Source organism: Paroedura picta, chromosome 8 (genome assembly GCF_049243985.1).
Source record: "Paroedura picta isolate Pp20150507F chromosome 8, Ppicta_v3.0, whole genome shotgun sequence".
Lineage (NCBI taxonomy): Eukaryota > Metazoa > Chordata > Lepidosauria > Squamata > Gekkonidae > Paroedura > Paroedura picta.
In genome coordinates this window covers 83211897-83227064 of record NC_135376.1, presented here as the reverse complement: position 1 = coordinate 83227064, position 15168 = coordinate 83211897, and positions in this window count along the sequence as shown.

Sequence of the window (15168 nt, the reverse complement as noted above, 5' to 3'; positions counted from 1 at the left end):
TTTGCAAACCACAAACTGGACCAAATATGTGACACCCTTCAGTTCGGCAGCTGGTTCATGCCATTCCCTAGGTGTTACTCTCTGTGGTTTGTTGCATTAGCAGAAGAGAATTTAGGAGGACTGGTAAGATTGCTATATGTTTACTTGGAAACTTGTCACATTTCATCAAACATATTTCCAAATCAAGTATACATAAAATGTCAGCATCCATCTGAGTTGGGAAAGGAAACTGAGCCATATGAGTCAACCCCTAACCAATAGCCCACAGTTCTCCAAAGTTCCAAACTTAAGCTCATTGTCTTTCCTAGTTTTGGATCTGTAAACATCATTAGCATTCTGGTTTATTTCCTGTTTGGAGATTATTACGGTATTTAATGAAACCAGACTTTGAAGAGATTCTTCTAATATTCCCCAAAGTTGCTGGATTGTCGTTTGACATTATCCTTTGCGAACGGTTCTTAAGCTAGCTTTTGCTCGGCATGACAGTGTTCGTATCCAATTAATTTTGAGAGTAAAATTTTATGAGACACTGCATTAAATGACTGCCTGAAATCTCTCCATTAAATCTTCGGAGTTCTCGTTCATTTGCTCACATTCGTCATTGTAGCAGTAAAGATCAAAAGGGGGGGAGGGGAGAGACATCTATTTGGCAAAAGTTGTTTTGAATAAATTCATTTTTTTTCTCTGAACAAATTGTTTGGGAATACCGATACAGTCAGTGTTGAGAGAACAGCTGGCAAAAGTCAGATCCAATGGGTGGCATTTGTGGGGAGAAGAAAGGAATACGATGTGCTTATAGCCACTGGGCACTCTTCCCATGCGTCGGTTCTGGCAACTATTCCAATGGGTACAAACATCTTCACCCATCTGCAGAGAAATGCCAGCTGTGTTGGGTGTTCTACCATTTTTTTAATGTCCGTTTTTGACCATTTTTAATGCATGTAAAGTTATTGGAGGGGTTTCTGATTGCTGGATTGTTTTTTAAAACGTAGGCGCTTGTACATAAGAAGTGCATAGCACAAGGGGATTTTAAAAGTTTCTGAGTGTATATACATGTGCTCGATGGGCTTGAAAAATACCTTTTAATGTGTATTAACTCTTGGCAATGGAGATGGGGAAAGGGGAACAAGCAATTTCCTTTCTAATCAAATAAAAGAGAGGAAGTGGCAGACAAGCAGCAGCAGATTGGAGGAGATTGGAGAAAAGAGGGGCACACAGAGATGCCAAAAGCAGACAACTGGAAAGAGGTGGTGGTGGTGGCATCTTAGATGCTTGTGACGCATCAGAGGCTTTTTCGAAACGGTAGTTTTTCACATCGCATAGCGAAAGATAATGGGACCCAAAGTATTCCAATTATCAGTTTCTGGATTCTCCCCCAAATTCATGGCACTGAAGAAGAAGAAGAAGAAGAAGAAGAAGAAGAAGAAGAAGAAGAAGAAGAAGAAGAAGAAGAAGAAGAAGAAGAGTTGGTTCTTATATGCCGCTTTTCTCTACCCGAAGGAGGTTCAAAGCGGCTTACAATCGCCTTCCCTTTCCTCTCCCCACAACAGACACCCTGTGGGGTGGGTGAGGCTGAGAGAGCCCTGATATCACTGCCCGGTCAGAACAGTTTTATCAGTGCTGTGGCGAGCCCAAGGTCACCCAGCTGGTTGCATGTGGGGGAGCGCAGAATCAAACCTGGCATGCCAGATTAGAAGTCCGCACTCCTAACCACTACACCAAACTGGCTCTCTTTGAAGTAGTACATGTGTCAGCCAACAGATAACCCTCTATCCTGTGGTCAAAAGGAATGGCTCTGTGGCCGGAATTCTAATATACGGTATTCGGATTAGCTGGATGTTCATAATGTATTGTCAAAATCCTGTTCTCTATTTTACATGTTTTTACCATGTTGTCTGTATTGGGGCTCACTTATGTTATGATGTATCCATCTCTTGTTATATTTTATGTTGTATTAATCTCTGGTTTACATGTATTGGTTCTGTTTGCTTGATATATTTTATGCCTTTGCTTGACTTGTGTCTGGGCCTTTCTTTTCTGATGCATCCTGGGTGTTTTCTTAACCCAGGGAGGATGTGTAGTAAATTTGTACTCTGAGCCTCCTAGTCTCCCTGACCTTGGGCTCCTGGGTCTGCGGTTTTGGTATATCTTGGGGAGCCTTATAGGGAAGGTGCTCCAAACCCCTAGTCTTCTTGGTTGCCCTCCTCACTACTTTTTCCAGCTCTGCAATATCCTTTTTGAGTTTTATCTGTTAGATCTTAAATATACAAGAGGTTTGAAGTACCAAGCTACTTAAAGAATCAAATAGTTTTAATGTGAAGAGAAACAAACTTTGTATAAAAAGAGGAGAGAAAGATAACTGTCAGTTTGTTATGGAGGCAAGCAGAGAAGAAGGGTGCTCAAAGGAGCAGGAAGTCTCCAATTGAGCTGATCAGGACATGGGAGGAGATAATTTGGAAAAAAAAATCCCAGGAAGTTCCTATTCTAACTATGGTAAATACACATCTCTTCCAATGCCCCCTGTAGGATATCCTTCATATGTTTTTGAATCATGCAAACTAGCGATTCCCAACCTGTGGGCTGCGGACCACATGTTGTCCGTCAACTAATTGGAGGTGGGCCGCGAAGGACGCCTTCTCTCCCCCCCTCTGGCCCTTTACTTCATCCCCCCCCCAGCCCTTTACAACACACTTCGGGTGTCCTTGTCTCCCATCACTCCCAGATGGGACTATCTCGTTGCAGAAAAACAAGCTCAGGGTTCCCATTGATTTGTCATTGTCATGAGTTAAAATTTCCATGAAAATAAAATGTTCCTTAGGTTCATTGTTGTGACGTGTCTGTATCTTATTTTGAAGGGATGTTTAAACATTACCATAGCGATCAGAGAGCGTTAGGGCAGTGGTTGAGAGTAGAGGAGTGAACTACTTCCCCCCCCCCCCACCAGGCCTCAGTAAAATTGACAAGCGTTGAGTGGTCCCCGGTGATAAAAAGGTTGGGACCACTGATGCAAACTACAGATCGTGCATATTCCAACATTATAAAGTGCTTGGAATTTTTCTATACTGTTTTGGAAATGTTTTGCACCCATGGCTGATCCTGTTCTCCTTAATCCACTGACCATTTTCCCAATAGGGGGGAAAAACATGAAAGAAGGCATTTTCTTAGTTGCCCCAGGTCTGCTCTCTGATTGATGTGTAAATATGTGCTGTATGGTTTACCCACCCTACTTCTAAAGTCAAAATACATTGATCAAGATTCCAAATTCTCTACATATCCTTGCACTGGTGCCTAGGAACAAGGACTGATAACCTATGCCTGGCAACTGGCAGGAGGGTTGTGGCCAAGGACATAAAGTGTGTCATGACATCATCTACATTGCTGTATCACTTCAGGGGGAAAACTGGAATCCGCATAGCTCTAAGGATTCCCAGAAACCATAAAATTCCAATGATTCATAGAGATACCATGTATCATTTCTGACTTTTCCCTAGAAGTGATATAATAGAGCAGACAACATCACCAGAAGGCCTCCTACCATAGTGAAGAACTGTAGTTTAATATATTTAGGACTGAGCATGCTGATTGGCATAGACCAATTTTGGAGAGGGGAGGGTTAGAAATACCAGGTATGAATGAATGAATGAATGAATGAATGAATGAACGAACGAACAAACGAATGAACGAACGAATGAAGCTGATAATTGATTGTTTAGAAGGATGAATATGTCATGAATGTGGCTGTAAGGCTGCATGAGAGGAAACAGGCACCGAGAGTAAGACCAATTTAATTTTTGAGTGTAATCTCTAGAAAAGTCCAATGTTGACTAATTGTTGGGAGGGCACAATGGTGGCAGGGAGAGCTTGGTATGCCCCTTTGAACGTATTTAGGCAGAGGGACTACATATGAGTGAATCAATGGGCTAGGATCACTGAGGGGGAGACAAGACCAGTGGAGAGTAGTCCATATGCTACTGGAACACAAACACAGCAGCCCTGGAGGACTTTCTGATGCTGCCAGAAATACTCACTCACCATGTTCTCTCATTGGTTCTTCCCTTTGCCAGCTATAATTAACAGGAAAATGCATTCCAAATTAGAGCTGAAATTAGTTTGTACCTCTTCCAAATTCTACTCAAAATTCTTTGTGCATTTTGCTTCTGAATATTCCCTGGCATTCTCTCCACATGTGGATCTTCTGCAAATATTTGATATCTGGAATCCAAAAGATTTTACCATCATGGCCATGACATGATAACTGGTAAGCTGAAATAGCTAAAATCTGAACATCTAGTAGCTAAAGATAATGATTTTGTGTTCGCTATGCAGCGCTAGTGAGCAGAAAGCTAATCCTGGTGAGAGCATTTTCTGATTCCAGTATTCTGAGTTTTCCACCCAACAGGATCCATGGATTTAGCTATCATCATCCATGTGCTTTTTAAAACTAATAATGTTTGCTTAGGTTGCAAAAACAATTAACTATGTATTAGAAATGTGCTTGTTTGGAAAATGTGTAGGCCATCTTTTGATTCATCAAGACAACTTACAACAACAACAAAACAAGTAGCATATCTAATATTCAATGGTGGCCCCCACGTGTTAATACTTAAATCTAGAGACTGGGGCCCTGAATGGATAAGATAGATCTTATTACCCCAAGTCTGCAAAACAATTCTGACTCTGAAAAGAAATACATTGTAGGGTTATCCCCTTTCCCCAAATAACAAAAGCAGCACATGTACCTATAAGAAAGGGGAATTTAAAAGGTGCAGTGAGGCAACCACAAAAATACTGCTTGGGACTAAGGGAGCCAAGGAAATGCCTCTGCCCTAGGAATGTTTACTCATCCAGGAATGGCCCACCCTGGTAGTTTAGCCCTAATCAGGAAATAGCCCTCAGCCAGGAAAGGCTTAACAAGGATTCAGCTCCCCACCTCCAACTGCCTGCCGGTGTCAGAAGTTTGCTGGTTGTAAGAGGAGCCAGCCTCAGAGCATGTCCGGCTGCCAGTAAGTTGCTGTGGCCTCTTTCAACTCAGAGAACATAGAGGGAGCTGGGGCAGCCTCTGTGTGCCTTCTGGAGGTGGGTGGCTGCAGGAGCTGCAGGAAAAGCCTATGCCCTGGGAATGTTTACTCATGAGTAAGTCATGTGAGGTTTGTAATTTGCAATCTGAGAAGAGAGGAATGCTTTGTGGGTAGCCATCACAGACAATTCCAGCAATATTACTGGTGTGGGTGGGTCTGGGAAGATGTAGACTTTCCCTTTCCATAAGGTGTTCTTACAGCCAGGTCCTCTATATTTCCTGTTTTGGAGAAAACATTGCCTTTTTTTAGGTGTCCTTACAGCCACTTCCTGTTTAGAGGAACTGCAGCTGTTTGGTAACTGTGTGATGGGTCACAAATACTGCCTTATAGGCTCCTTCTATATCATTGGTGACCTCTGGGTCAGGAATGTTTCTTGAGGTTTGTAGGCAGGACCTCAAGAGGCCAATGGTGGGCAGGAACATTTGCCATGTAGTCAACCCCCAGGAGCCTCTTGTGGAGCAGAGTGGTAAGGCAGCAGATATGCAGTTTGAAAGCTCTGCCCATGAGGCTGGGAGTTCAATCCCACCAGCCGGCTCAAGGTTGACTCAGCCTTCCATCCTTCCGAGGTTGGTAAAATCCTGAACTTTACAGCTGAATACCCAGCTTGCTGGGGGGTAAACGGTAATGACTGGGGAAGGCACTGGCAAACCACCTCGTATTGAGTCTGCCATGAAAATGCTAGAGATACATTTACATTTACCCTTACCTTTACCAGCCCCCAGGAAGGCCACAGTGCAGGTTTGCATCCTAGCACCCGTTGTATTCCTGGGTACAAGAGGTTTTTCATGATATAACAGCATATTGGTGGAGCTGCACTTGAGAACTCCGAATGATCTTTCCAAATATTAAGTGGCAAGAAGAACAAGAATGGAAGCTTGAGGCAACTCATAGGCCACTGACCAGAAGATATAAGTAAAATCCCACAACAGTATCTTCTGCAACCTGTCCTCCAAGAAGGAACAGAGTGCCCACAAAATAGTGCCCACAAGCCCCAGCAGTTAATCACTATGATTGCTAGTGCCATGTTTGATAATACTGTAAAGGTAAAGGTAAAGGTATCCCCTGTGCAAGCACCGAGTCATGTCTGACTCTTGGGGTGACGCCCTCCAGCGTTTTCATGGCAGACTCAATACGGGGTGGTTTGCCAGTGCCTTCCCCAGTCATTACCGTTTTACCCCCCAGCAAGCTGGGTATTCAGCTGTAAAGTTCAGGATACCCCCCCCAATTGACCAACATAGATTGTCTCAGGTTAATGAGTGTAGTTTCAGAGCTATACCCAAATCAAAGATAGACTGAAAACTATCCAGAAATATGTGAATGTTGGTCTTGCTTTAGAGGGCCTGCAATCCAAACTTTCTGTGATAAGGAAATAAGTGAAAGGAAGCAAAAAAAAGAGAAGGTGAGATGTTGATTCATGGCCCTTCATGACTTGCTTCTTTCAAAAGTAGAATAACACTTCTGACTCAAAAGCTCAACAGAATTTTGATTCCAGAGAAAGCTATTTATCCTTTTCAAGCTGTCCTGTAGTTATTACAGTGGTCCATTTATCAAATAAGAATTACATTTATCAGCACCACATTTATCAGCACCAGTAAATTGTCGTGCAGAGGTATAAGCGATTTTCCTGCTTCCATAATTAATTTCCCTTTACTTCTCTGATCATACCATGTCCATGTTCAAGCTCAGAGAAGAAGCCATGGTAGGCTGTTGAAACAACAACAAACAGGAGTCTTGGGGCATCTTAAAGAACAGGAGGTTTTTATTCTAGGGAAAGCTTTCATGAAGGGCAGCCCACCTTGTCCATGAATGGAGGAAGTGGTAGCTCAAGGGTCTCCAACATGGTGCCCTACCACAGTTCTGGCTGACACCTTTCCTGACACATTTGTTTGTTTGTTTGCTGTCAAGTCACACCTGACTTACGGTGACCTTGTAGAGTTTTCAAGCAAGGAGATATGGCATTGCCTCCCTCCACGTAATGACTCTGGTATTCCTTGGCACCTCACTGCTCACCTCCCTCCAATCTGATGAATTCCAATTGACAACTGCTCTTTGGATGCAGTTTTCTAGCCAGTTCCCTATCCACCAAACCATCTGAAAGACCGGTCTGCAGTCCTCAAGTTTACCCATCAGAACATCATGGGAAGCTTTGTCAAAAGCCTTACTGAAATCCAGGTAAACAACATCAAGTGAGTTTCTACCGTCTAGTAAACCCATCACTTGATCAGAATTCCAAAAGTGCACAATGGCTCAAAACAATAGGAGAGCTCTGCTGTAGCCCAGCTAAAAACTCTTTAAAGTCAGTTTGTTAACCTCATTATGCAGCAATACCAAGCACTGTGAGAAGAGACCCAGCAAATGTACCCTGGATCGTTTTGCATCATCCCAATTAAGTTCAGCCACATTTTCAAAATGGACAGTTAAAAAAATTGATACACCAATTGTGAATGTTTTTTCATCAGAGCTGATACCAAATGATTTCTTTCCCAAAAGCGAGCAAATGTTGGGCCATTTTTCAGCATTCCTTTGAACATTGTTCATTTATTCATTTAAAATAGAGAGAAACTTTGAGAATCATTAATTACAGAACAACTCTATGGCCTGTGCAGAATTCTCTCTGGATTAATTCAGTTTCGCAGTTTCCAGGAAGTCAGGACAGGACTTCACCTATGCTCTCAGCATATGGATGATACCCAACTCCAGAGTGACAGACAACATCAGTAAGTGATTTTGTGTTGATATTCAAGAACATGAATGATAACACAGAACCCCAATGAAACCCTACAGGCTGTATCCCAATCTGATTCAAAAATCCCAGTCACTACTACCATTTGAACCTTACTAGGGATTGAAAGTCCATGAGGGTGCTCTCTCTGATAATGCCAACTCTTCAGGTGCCAACCAACTAATAGGCAAAACCAACAACTGCCAGTACATGTTTCATTTCCATTGTGGCCACCACCTTATGGAACAGCCTTCCTGTCCTGACTTCCTGCAAACTGTGAAACTGAATTATTCCGGAGAGAATCCTGCACAGGTTGTGCTGTAATTAATGATTCTCAAAGTTACTTAGATACGCTCTTAGGGACTGGGATCTATGCGACTGTGCTCAGCTTACTGAAAATAAGATCCTATTATGCAATTCTTATACAATTGACTGTGTCCTGTTAAGTCTTATGCTTTGCTATAGTTCTGGTTTGAGATTTCTGATTGGTACTACAATGCTAGTCCTATTGTGTTGTTTATTGGATCCCTCCCCCCCAACCTGACAATTGTATTGACTCAGTCTGTGTAATCCGCCATGTTTCAGACCCCGCTGTCGACTTTCTCGATGAACACACTTGGCGTAGCAGTAAAAGCAGTTGATTGAGTTAGCGATACAAAGCTCATGATTATTCTTGCTGAAACTAAATTAATGGGCAACACGCTAATCAATACAACCCTAAAAGTCCCCCCCACACACACACACACATGCATAAAAATAGCCCAACATTGAAAAGGTGGGTTTCCCCTGTTCCCAGGGGAAAGCGTGCAAATTAATTCTGCACCCAGAAACACATTTTGCCACTGGTATGAGGTTGATCTAAGGTGAGTCCCACTGATAGCATCCAAGCACCCCTCTCTCACAGTTCCCCTTCTGAAGTAAAAAATCGGCAATTAGACTACACGAAAGAACAAGAGATATGCAGCAGAGACAAAGAAACAGAGAAAGTTACCAGCAATTAACCTTTCCCAGTTAGTAGGCTCCCCGCACCATAGGAAAAAAAAAAAACCCAAGTATTTGGGTTCTTCCTATTTATCTCTGGAATTTGTTACCCATTTTCTTTATGCAGTATGTAAATTCGCTCTTACACTTTGCCTACAGGTATGAACTGATTGCTTCCATTCCATGACATTGTATCTGTGGAAGTGTCCATGCACACGAAAGCTCACACCTTGAATAAAAATTGGTTGGCCTTAGTCACTGGACTCTAAACTCATTCTTCTGAATCAAATGGTTGACTATGACAAAGGTGGTGAACAGATTAACCTGTGTTAAATCACTCACTCATTAAATCAATCAATCAACAACATTTTGTTTCCTGGTTGTTATCTATGTATCTAATAGTAAATTGTAGCCTTCATCTTCAGATAATCTGTGGGGCCACACCATTGCTAAACAGATATTTCCTGCAAAATACATTTAGGGTCTAAATCCCTCCCAATTAAGGAAGGATGCCAGAAGCTATTTTAGGCTAAGCAATGAGTGGGGGGTGGTGGAATTCTCTCTCCCCAAGTCTCCTGGGCCAGCCATGTGTATCTTTTCTTCAAATTGGTAGAAGACCTAACTCATCATGATTGATCTAGTGCAATTAATGCTAGTCTAATAAACCGATAAGTGTTCACAAGGAAAGAATGATGGTGAGTGAAATCCTATACGAGATGCACATTCCCATGTTGCATATGGAGAGGATAATCACATCCATATTCACATTCGGCAGCCTCTGAGATTTATGGACAATGTTGTGAGCCATTGGCTGTAAAGGTGAGAAACATGTGGGGGTAGAAACTCTGTCAGTGACCTCACATATGGTGGGTATGTTTTTATGCAACGGAGTCTTCTCACTGAGGTGGCATCTGAGGTTCTTAGAACTCCATGACAGTAGTAGTTATCGAATCATGAAGTTGGAGAAACCGCCCAAGACATCTAGTCCACCCCTTGCAACATGCAGGAAACTTACAACTACCTGCCCAGCCACAGTGGCCCCAATTTCATGCCCACATGAAGCCCCTCCCGCCCAAAACCCTGGAATCCCTGGCAATCTGGCCTGGAGGAAATGTGCCTCCTGACCTCAAAGTGGTGATTGGCATTCCCCTGGGCATGCGCGGAAGGAACAAGAGCAAAGCACTGACACAACCCTTACTGCCCACCCTTTCACTCATCTGCCTAAATTCACAGAATCAGTCAGTTTTTTTTAAAATAGTGGGTAGTTGTATGCTCTAGGAGGCCTCTTGTGGCACAGAGTGGTAAGGCAGCTGTCTGAAAGCTTTGCCCATGAGGCTGGGAGTTCAATCCCAGCAGCCGGCTCAAGGTTGACTCAGCCTTCCATCCTTCCGAGGTTGGTAAAATGAGTACTCAGCTTGCTGGGGGGTAAACGGTAATGACTGGGGAAGGCACTGGCAAACCACCCCGTATTGAGTCTGCATGAAAAAGCTAGAGGACGTCACCCCAAGGGTCAGACATGACTCGGTGCTTGCACAGGGGATACCTTTAGTTGTATGCTCAGTCACTCCACATGCAGACATCCCATTTAATATGTAGAACCTCAATTGCTTTTTGTGTTCAGTTGTATGTTGGGATTGTAGGGGTGTATATCCATGGAGAAAGTATTTAGTGTATTCATGTACGTACACAAACAGACAGACACAAGCTTTGCTATCAGTTTGAACCAACTTTTATGGCTTCCCGAGAAAGAAACTATGGGAATTAATTAGGCTTCTATGATTTTCTTGAAGTATTTCAATGTCAGAAGAGTTCCTGTAAAATTATTTCCTTTCCATAAGCAGCCACTCGATGGGAAAATGATCTGGTTAAATGTTCCCAAGAGAAATTGATTATCTAGAAAGGCAGATTTTTGTTGTGAACTAAAAAAAAAAAAAGCCCTTTATTGTTGAAAGATTGTTTTAAATACAATTATTATTTTATCATAGCTCCTAGAGGGAAAAGGGCAATTTGGTAGTTAAAATTGTCACAGGAAACAACAAACCACCTAACCTCTCTGTTCCTGTAAAGTTTTGGAGAATTATAGCACTTCAAGTTGCAAGAATGTAGTTGAGAGGAGCGCAACCACACGCTCCAAACTGAGGTTTTATCATAAAATGGGAATGTCCAAATTAGATATGCCTGATCCTGGCATAACTCAGAAGCTAAGCAGCATCAGCCCTGGTTAATGTTGGCAATGTTTAAAGATGCAAAGCAGTAAAGAGCCAGTTTGGTGTAGTGGTTAGGAGTGCGGACTTCTAATCTGGCATGCCAGGTTCGATTCCCCGCTCCCCCCACATGCAGCCAGCTGGGTGACCTTGGGCTCACCACAGCATTGATAAAACTGTTCTGACCGAGCAGTGATATCAGGGCTCTCTCGGCCTCACCTCCTTCACAGGGTGTCTGTTGTGGGGAGAGGAATGGGAAGGCGATTGTAAGCCGCTTTGAGCCTTCTTTGGGTAGGGAAAAGTGGCCTATAAGAACTAACTCTTCTTTTTCTAAAGCACCAGATGCGTAAATAGCCTTATTGAGAATACAGCAACTTTGGTGACAGACAAAGAAAGAGAGAGGGGAAAGTAAGAGGGCAATTCCTCACATTAAAAAAAAAATTAGCATTACACCAGTAATGGCATAATGCTAAAAAAACCCTGTACCTCTGGGAATTCCTCACCTCCTGGCTCCTTTGCCACCATCCCGCACGTCTTGTCACTCCGCACGCCTGCTTGAATGTTGAATGTTTGAGTCCTTCTTAAATGTTGTTTGCCATCTGAAGGCAAACAATGAGGAACTATATTTAAAGGAGCCAATCAGGACACTGGAGATTATTTGGAAAATACTAGGAAGTTCCTTATCTAAATACTAGGGGCCAAGCCTGTTGCATTCCAGAATACAATGGGGGCTAGATTGGGGGGGGGGGTGGAGAACTCTGTGGATGGCCTCCCCCTCCCCCCAGGACCTGGAAAGGCTGCAGGCTGGAAGGGAAGGGAACTCATCGGCAGGGGCAACTCTCATGCGGCAGGGACCTGCAGCCTCCAAGCCTCAGAAAGAAGTGGAAGGAGGAGGGGGTGATCAGGGGTGAAGGGCGGAAGGCGATTGGCTGGCTGCTGGACAGACAGGGAAGCTGGTTGGAGGAGGAGGCACTCAGGGGCAGGACAGCCACCCTGAGTGGGTGTTAAGTGGTGAGTATCACTTAAGCCATCAGACCATGCTCCTCCTCCAACGCCTTAGCAAAATATATATTATGTGGAAGAGATGCTAACTACATGTCTCCTCCAAAGCCCCCTGTAGGAAATGCTTCATAGGCTTCATGCACACTACAGATATTGCATATTGCAACAGCTAATACTTGTATGGGAGTCCACCAATAAGTCAAAGGTTGCGTCACCATCTCCCCCCCCCCCCCCATTCCTACATTATAATGTTAGATTATTAGATCTGAATATGTTAAAGACTAGCCATAGATGAGTTGTTTATGGTTTGTCTGTCTGAAGGTGTGCTCTTTGCACTTTTTATATTACTCTCCCTAATTCTTTATGCCAGGAGTGGCCAAACTGTGGCTCTCCAGATGTCTAGGAACCACAATTACCACGAGTTCCTGCTATTCATTCTTTTCAGTAAACATTCAACTTTCAAACTATGCCTGCCTGTTTATTGCTGGGAATCTCTCCCTCTCATCTGAAGCATTGCCCAGTTCCAGGACCTTTCTTACTTTTAACAAAAGATCCCAAATATTGATCAGGACACATGTGTGCATGTCGCTAGGTTCCATCAAGTCATGATTGTTGTATGGACAAAGGTCCACCATCCAGCTCTGTCTGCAGTAATTTCTTTAGGTTTTGGTCAGGTCAATCCACTCATGCCTTTGGTTCTATCTGTCCCTCTTCTTCTTCTTCTGCTTCTTTCAGTCTTACATAATGTGTGTATGCTTAACATTGAAAGGGAAACACTCCTATTGTTGAGAGAGGCACACATGTAGGCCACTTGGGTAACACTATTGTGAATTAGGGGCTTGGCTTGTGCTGTGGGAGTGAGTTGCTGCTTATGGAACCATGCAAAACCAGTTGCTTTGGAAAAGAAACAGAAGCCCTTTGTCATGAAGGAGCTCCGTACTTCATAGATAAAGGAGCAAGGAAAGCTTCTAGCCATCTGTCTAAGTGAAGATGGAAAGAGATTTGGGAGAGTGCGCCTTGCCCTCCTGGCAGTGAGGAGGAGCTAGAAGAATGAAGGCCACAAACCCATCAGAGTGGCATTCTGGGTAAACAAAGGGACAGGAATAGAGTGCACTGATGAAAGCAGACAAAAAGTGGCTTATTTAGCTTTGCTCATTCTACTGCTCCCCCTGAAGTCCGGGGGTGCTATGCACAAGGGAGTATGGCACCAATAAGCTGGCTGACCTCATCTCATGCCCGCAGCAGCTTTTTGAGTGCCTCTAGCATAAACACAAGTAAATAAATAAGAATCCTCTGAGGAACTACTACTTTTGCTTGTTTGAATTTTTCCAGGGAACCTGGGCAGAAGCCACAGGCTGCCTTTTTTTATCAACACCTGCCCTCTTTCCTTTTCTGTTCTAAACTCTTTTCGGTTCAGCCATCCCCCCCAGCATAGCAGTTCAAAGAAACAATTGATGAATGCTGGATTACAATGAATCCTTATCTTTAGGATAATTTTCAAGCTAGACAGCATCATTGGTGGGGGTGGGGGTGGAGGAGGAGGAGGAGGAGGTGGTGGGGAGTTTTTCTTTGCTTTAATCTCCATTTTCTCCTCCGCCCACCTTTAACAGTTTTAACAGAGTTTGTGAGCAAAAAGAAAAGAAAGGCCTATTCCAATGTGTTCCTTTGCTGCTACTTTCCCATTCTTGCCCTTGCTGCTTGCAGTGTTGGGTCTGCAGACAGCCAAATTGCTAAAAGAAGTTGGAGACAGAAAAACTGCATTCCACCGAATAATCATAAGGGGGGGCGGGATGTAAATCACCACTATTAATTAATTTATTTATGTTGCGATTTATATCCCGCCACTCTCAGTAAGCTGGCTCATGGCGGGTCACATTAAAAAACACAATATGCAATATTAACCCATTAAAACACCCATTAAAAACCCCTATGGCTGCAACAGTTCAGTCCCATTGTGCTAACTTAAAACCGGTCACAGGGGGAACCCTGGGCGCCCACCTGTCATCCACAGTGATGACCGACTGGTGGGGACTTCCAGTTCACGATCTTTGTTCTTCTCTCCTCCAGGGGGGTATCAGATCTTCCTGGGCTGGCCTCAACCATAGACCCAGCAGAAGAGCTCCATCTTACAGACCCTGTGGAATGCCAAAAGCTCTCTTCTGCCGTTGAAGAAAAAATATGGCCAAAATAGTTCACCATCTAGCCACTAACCTCACTTTCTGGGGATATTTGGCTTGATAGTAGTACATGTTAAGGGGACTTAGGATTTCTGTTGAACAAAAAGTTGAATATGAGGCAACAGTGTGATCTGTCAGCTATGAAGGTTAATGCAATTAGGCTGCATTGCTGGAAACATAGGATCTAGATCAGGGGTAGTCAAACTGTAGCCCTCCAGATGCTGTCAGGGGCTCATGGAAATTGTAGTCCATGGACATCTGGAGGGCCGCAGTTTGACTACCCCTGATCTAGAGCAAGGGAAATTAGAATACTACTCTGTTCTGTATTGGTTAGGCCTCATTTGGAATATTGTGTCCAGTTCTGGGCGCTGCAGTTCAAGAAGGATATCGACAAGTTGGAAGGTGTTTGGAGAAGGGCAACTAGGATGGTTGTGGGCCTGGAATCCATGCTTTAGGAGGTCAGATTAAGAGAGTTGATGTGATATGATAGCTGTGTTTATTTACATAAAAGTTAGACATGTTGAAGAGGAGGCCAACTTGTTTAATGCAGCTTTAGAGAACAGGGCTGGGAGCAATGGGTCCAAATTAAAGGAAAGGAGTGCTGTGCTTGAGGTCCAAGGCAGGATTGCAATCCCGCAGCCACAATTGGCCAATATATGGGTGGATTCTGACTGCTGGATCCAATAAGTTCAAAATGAAACTAACCAATAGCGTGCCCTGGCATGAATCTGACATTGTTCTCTGTTGCATCGATGTTGGTGTTTTCAGGGTTTTTTCCAGTTCAGTTTTAGTTCTCTTGTACCTATGACCTGGGGTCAATAAAGAGCTGAAATGAACTCACAGGGGAATTTCACATGGGAATAAAAGCAGCGTTAGGCCATCGCTATGGCTTAACACTAAAAAAAACACGACTCCAGGAATTCCCCACCTCCTGGCTCCTCTGCCTCCCACTAGTGGGTCTTGCCTCCTTGACATGGCATGCCTCCTTGACATGGCAGACGAGG